The sequence below is a fragment of the Aphelocoma coerulescens genome, chromosome 23 (assembly GCF_041296385.1).
Source record: "Aphelocoma coerulescens isolate FSJ_1873_10779 chromosome 23, UR_Acoe_1.0, whole genome shotgun sequence".
In the NCBI taxonomy this organism is placed as follows: Eukaryota; Metazoa; Chordata; class Aves; order Passeriformes; family Corvidae; genus Aphelocoma; species Aphelocoma coerulescens.
Genome location: NC_091036.1, coordinates 31,688 through 36,394, shown reverse-complemented (window position 1 = coordinate 36,394; position 4,707 = coordinate 31,688). Strand labels below are relative to the sequence as shown.

Genomic DNA, 4,707 nt, shown 5'->3' with positions numbered 1-4,707 from the left:
CCTGCATGGGTTTGGCCCAGAGCTGCTCTGCCCTGCAGCATACTCTGGCATATCGGTGTAATAGAACAAGGCTTGGGGACTTGAAATTTGTAATGTAGGGTGCAGTTTGTCCTCTAGTTGATATTTCTAGATTGTCACAAGATGGCTGGAGCTGTGAAGTTCTCATGCAGCCCTTTGACTTTTGTCATCACTTTCTTGCAGATGCAGACGGATTAAATCCGTGGCAGAGCGCCCCATGCCGGGTGAGGGGGTTCCCACATGAAGGTCGGTCACTGTTTGTCTTTGCAGGGCGAACATAAATGGTGGCTGTGTTACAGGATTGTTCTTTGTCTTTGTTCTTAGGAGGTAAAGCCAGATCTCAGCAGTCAAGGTCAAGTGAATGAGGTAAGAAGTCATTGGTGGAAAGAACCACATGTTATTCCTTGGGTGCCAAGTTCTGATACAGCTCTAAGCATCCATTGTCATTTGTGTGTTTCAGGCCGTCCCACCGTCTTATGCCGTACTCCTCACCGACCGGCCGACAGACCTGTCTCGCTGCCCTCGTTAGTACTCTGTGAGTATCATGGGACTCTGTGACGAAGCCTTTACCTTTTCCATGTGAGGGTACCCTCCAGGTTGCCTTTGGCAATGGCTGAGGAGTTGCAATACGTTGGGGAGGGAGGGAGGGGGAGCGCGGGTCTGCTCAAGTTTTAGCAATGCTACATCACCTCGTCTCCACTCAACTCAGCTATAGCCTACAACGATGGTGTTGGCCTTGGAGCGCGGCCAGAGCGTGCGGCCTGAGGACTCCAGCCTTTTTAGGAGACAGTGAGTGGCAGAATTGATGGGTTTTGGCTGAGGTGCCACTAAGCTCATGCACTGATGTTTGTTTGGTTTTGTTTATTGTAGCTGACTAAGAGATAACCAGCCTGGTGAAGGCACCAGCTGCCTGCATGGTGAGGCGGCCGCGTTTTGCACCCGAGGCAGATTGACATCCCCAGATATCCAAGAGGTAAGTCGAGACCTGTGACCCACAGTAGGGGTGAAAGTGGGGTGTCGAGTTGGCACTCACCGGAGATATTTTTGAGTCAGATTTGGAGGTGGGGATACCCAAGAAGGGACCCCTTAGGACCCATAAAGCTTAAGTCTTGCTTTTGATCACAGTGCCGAGGTGCGCAGGGCAGAGCAGTCCCGGTACATGTCATGTGTCTATTGTGCGTTCTTTGTCTTTTGTGCATCTCATGTCACAGGTCTTTTGCCTTAGTCCTTTGAGGTGCCAAGCATGTACCTTTTCACTTTGCGGGTATTGTCCAGGCCCCCTCCAGAGTCGGATGAAGATTTGAGGTGCGCCAGGGCAGCAGTGTAGAGGAGCCCTGGGGATTCATCTTCTGGAGGGTGATAGTCATGTTTTCTGTTTTGTCGTCTTAGGTACCATGAGCCAGTGTGGAGCCGAAGTTTGGAAACGGCCAGTAAGCGATTAGCCTTTGCAGTTACGAGGGAGGGGGGCGTTGCACAAGGGGTCATTTTTGGGACGTCTCATCGCAGTCTGAAGTTTCTTTCTGAATTTTTGCAGCCTCCAAAGCAGACTACAGGGACTGTACTGATGTCCACAGCGCCCACATGTTCTTTTCTGTCGAGGATGGATTTTTTCCTCTCATCTCTGAAAGCTAAGTGTTAGGACTCGTGGTTGGGAGAAGGGAAAAACCTTTGGAATCACAGGAGGCAATCTGAAGTTAGCTTAGAGGAGAGGGCTGTAGTGGGATGGGCCCCTTGGAAGTAAAGGGAGAGGGTTTCTCCTTAGCATCACCTGACCCTTTGCCGGGCAGAGCAGTTCCATACCCATGTTTTTGCAAGCTTTGTGCTTTGAGTCTTGATGTCATTGCAGATCTTTTTGCCTGAGGAGCCTGCCTTTGGGTCCGGAGCGGTCGCCCAGCAGTCATCACCTCTTTCTCTAGGCCTACTGAACTTCTTGAGCATCCTCTTAACAGCTTTGGCACTAACTTCTCGTAAGGAGTTGTTTCACTGTCACGTGCTATTGCCATAGAGCCGTCTTTCCTTTGGCATCATCACTTTCTGGCTCATCTTGCAGCAGGAATCTTGGGTCCATCAGGTGAAACTGCTGGGCAGTTTTAACTTCTCTCTGTGTTACGTAGTTTGTGTCTATGTTGTGTAGTTTTTGTCCACCCTCTTCTGTGTCCTAGGGCTTTGTTATGTCTTGATGCTTTATCGGCATTGTTCTGGGCCGTATTGGCAGCAGGGGGGGGGGGTCTCTCCTTGTGTACTTTCCCAGATTGGGCTTATTCCAGCATCTTTACATTTTTACTTTTTGAGACCAGAGGAAGTGCAGGAGATGTTCTCATCCATCTTCCTTCTCACTTTTGGTAGTGCCTTCTGTTCACATCCTATTCCCTTAGACTTCTATATGGAGCATATTAGACCCTCCTCACGTGACCGCGGTAGTTCTGTAGGTTTTGTTGCCTTAAAGCATATCGGGCTCAAGAATTAATCTTCCAGAGAGTTATCTCAAGCCGTCGTGTCGTCTTTGCTTATATTCGGCGCACCACCTTGTCCATGTGCTCTTTGCAGTTGGAGCTGCCCTGCCCTGGCAGGGTAATGGTTAAGAAGAACAGTTATAAAACTTAAAGGTTCATATCTTTTCTATGGGGTTTTGGGTAGAAAATTTATGGGCCTAGCATGGAGATAACTCCTAGCCTTCGGCCCCTCACTGACCGCCTCATGTTGTCTCTCAGGTCCCTGAGGTGGCTTTGGATCTCTGTGGTCACTGATGCTACCAATTTTCCCAGAATCTACCGTTTGATGTCGAGGAGCAGCAGCTGGAAGATGTGCTGAAGCATCTTCATCCGTAGAGTTTTTTGAGTAAGGGCTGCAGAACAAAGGAAGCAGGAAGCTGAAGAGTGTGTGACTGTGTGTGTCTGTGAGAGTTGTCTGTCTTTCTACTTCTGTCTGCCTGTGAGAGCATGTGTGTTGATGGGTTCTAATGTTGTATGTGAGATTTTTGCCTTTCAGGTTTTTCAACACATTTTTAAATTTTGAATTAAAAAAACCCCAGCCAGGTTTGTTCCCCCCCCCCCAGGTTTTTTTTCCTTCGGTCCTGGCCGGTCTGCGAGGCGACGTTCACCGCCAAGGTTTGGGTGCGGACCGTGCCGGCAATGGGGTTTTGTGAGGGAGGATGATTTGGAGGCTCCTGGGAACCACATTCCCATAGAGCGCCGAGGGTTAGTGGAGCGGTCAAGATGAGAGCAAGGGTGGGTTTGTGTGTAAGCTAAAGGAGGTGTGGGTGGTGGATGACTGTTATGTTCTCTACATGTTGCTGTTTTGGGTTTCTTATAACAATAAAAGAAAATGTAATAAACTTTCCAGAAACAGTAGCATTGTTTTATTGTATTGATATGTATTTGGCTTGCATTGCCCTGTATTGTTCTGTATTGGTGTTTGCCACTGAATTTCCATGTATTGCTCCGTGTGTAAATTGGACTTTTGCCAGCATGTATATGGATTGTATTCGTACTTGTGTTTGTATATGTTATTTCCACATTTTGCTGAAGTGTAAATAAAAAAATTCAATGAAGAAAGAAGTTCCAAAGAACTCGCTCAGAACAGGGAAAGAAGAGAGAGCGCACAGACTTTCAATGCAGTACTCTAAAACCGGTGAGAGATTTAGTCTCTGTCGGAGCAAAAGCTCCTCTGGACTCAGGCCCAGAGGGAAGCCAAAGCACGGGGATTGAATTTAAACCTTTGGACAGGCTGAGATACATGAAGCCACACCAAAGTGAAATAGAAACATAGATTTTTAACTTCAGTAGAAATATATGCTAAGTGCCTTAAACATTAAAAAGCTGTAGCAGAGACCTTAAACACAGTTCTTGCTGCAGCAGTGTTACCTTTTCACAGAATTCTTTACTTTAGACAAAATATAGATAGAATTACACTGTTCATATTTTTTAGATAGACTGTTCACATAAACAATAAGAGCCGATAGAAACTGCATACGCAAATCTGTGTAATACCTATGTAGTACTTGTGTAAGGCTTACGACTGTTAGAATCAGGCCAGGATAGGTTAAGAGAAACTAGAATCGTGTATTAATCTTATTGGTCAGTTAACAAATATAATCCACACTTCTGTAAGAAAAAATATAGAGTGTATAGTACATTGTATAGAGTGCATCAAGTATAGTGTGTATAGTATATAAAGCATATAGAGTATATGGAGCATATAGAACATATAGAAGAGGCTGTTTTTGCCTGCTGTTGCTGCTTGGCTTTGTCATGTAGCCCCCTCTGAACTCTGCCTTCAAGAAAACTATGAGACTATGAAATAAAGAACTTAGCAGAACAGCAGCCTCCTCTGCTCCGTTACCCCGGTCCGAGAAGGAAGGGTACCCCGTCAAAAGCTCAACAAGTCTCGTATATCAAATCTCAAAAGTCACATGCATACTTATGGAACACTTTCTAGTTTAAAAAAATATTTCAAAAACCAACCCTGACAGTTTACCTGCACCTGGCATCAACTATCTATTATCTATGGAAAGGAAAGCCCAGTGCCTCAGCGTGTCAGGTGCAGACAATGAGCCGTCCAGGGAAGGAGCAGCAAATCCTTTCTGCACCTGCCCTCACACTTGGACCGGCAACAACCCCAGGTGTGAGCCGTGAGAATGATGAGGGGGCAGAGCAGCCCCAGGTGTGAGCTGTGACGGTGAGGAGAGGG

At 46.7% G+C, this 4,707-nt stretch overlaps 2 long non-coding RNA genes across 6 annotated transcripts; both read left to right on the top strand.

The window, feature by feature from the left end:
• Window positions 1–224: 224 nt before the first annotated feature.
• LOC138121937 (uncharacterized) lies at window positions 225–538 on the top strand. The gene is made up of 3 exons (XR_011156306.1): window positions 225–264; window positions 343–384; window positions 479–538. It is a non-coding gene; the product is annotated as an uncharacterized lncRNA (long non-coding RNA).
• Window positions 539–740: 202 nt separating this feature from the next.
• LOC138121936 (uncharacterized) lies at window positions 741–3,067 on the top strand. 5 transcript variants are annotated; one of them, XR_011156301.1, is made up of 7 exons: window positions 741–807; window positions 889–991; window positions 1,230–1,323; window positions 1,408–1,448; window positions 1,553–2,089; window positions 2,494–2,624; window positions 2,730–3,067. It is a non-coding gene; the product is annotated as an uncharacterized lncRNA (long non-coding RNA). The 5 variants fall into 5 exon arrangements; XR_011156303.1 differs by having other exon boundaries at window positions 1,532–2,089; XR_011156304.1 differs by lacking the exon at window positions 1,230–1,323.
• Window positions 3,068–4,707: the final 1,640 nt, after the last annotated feature.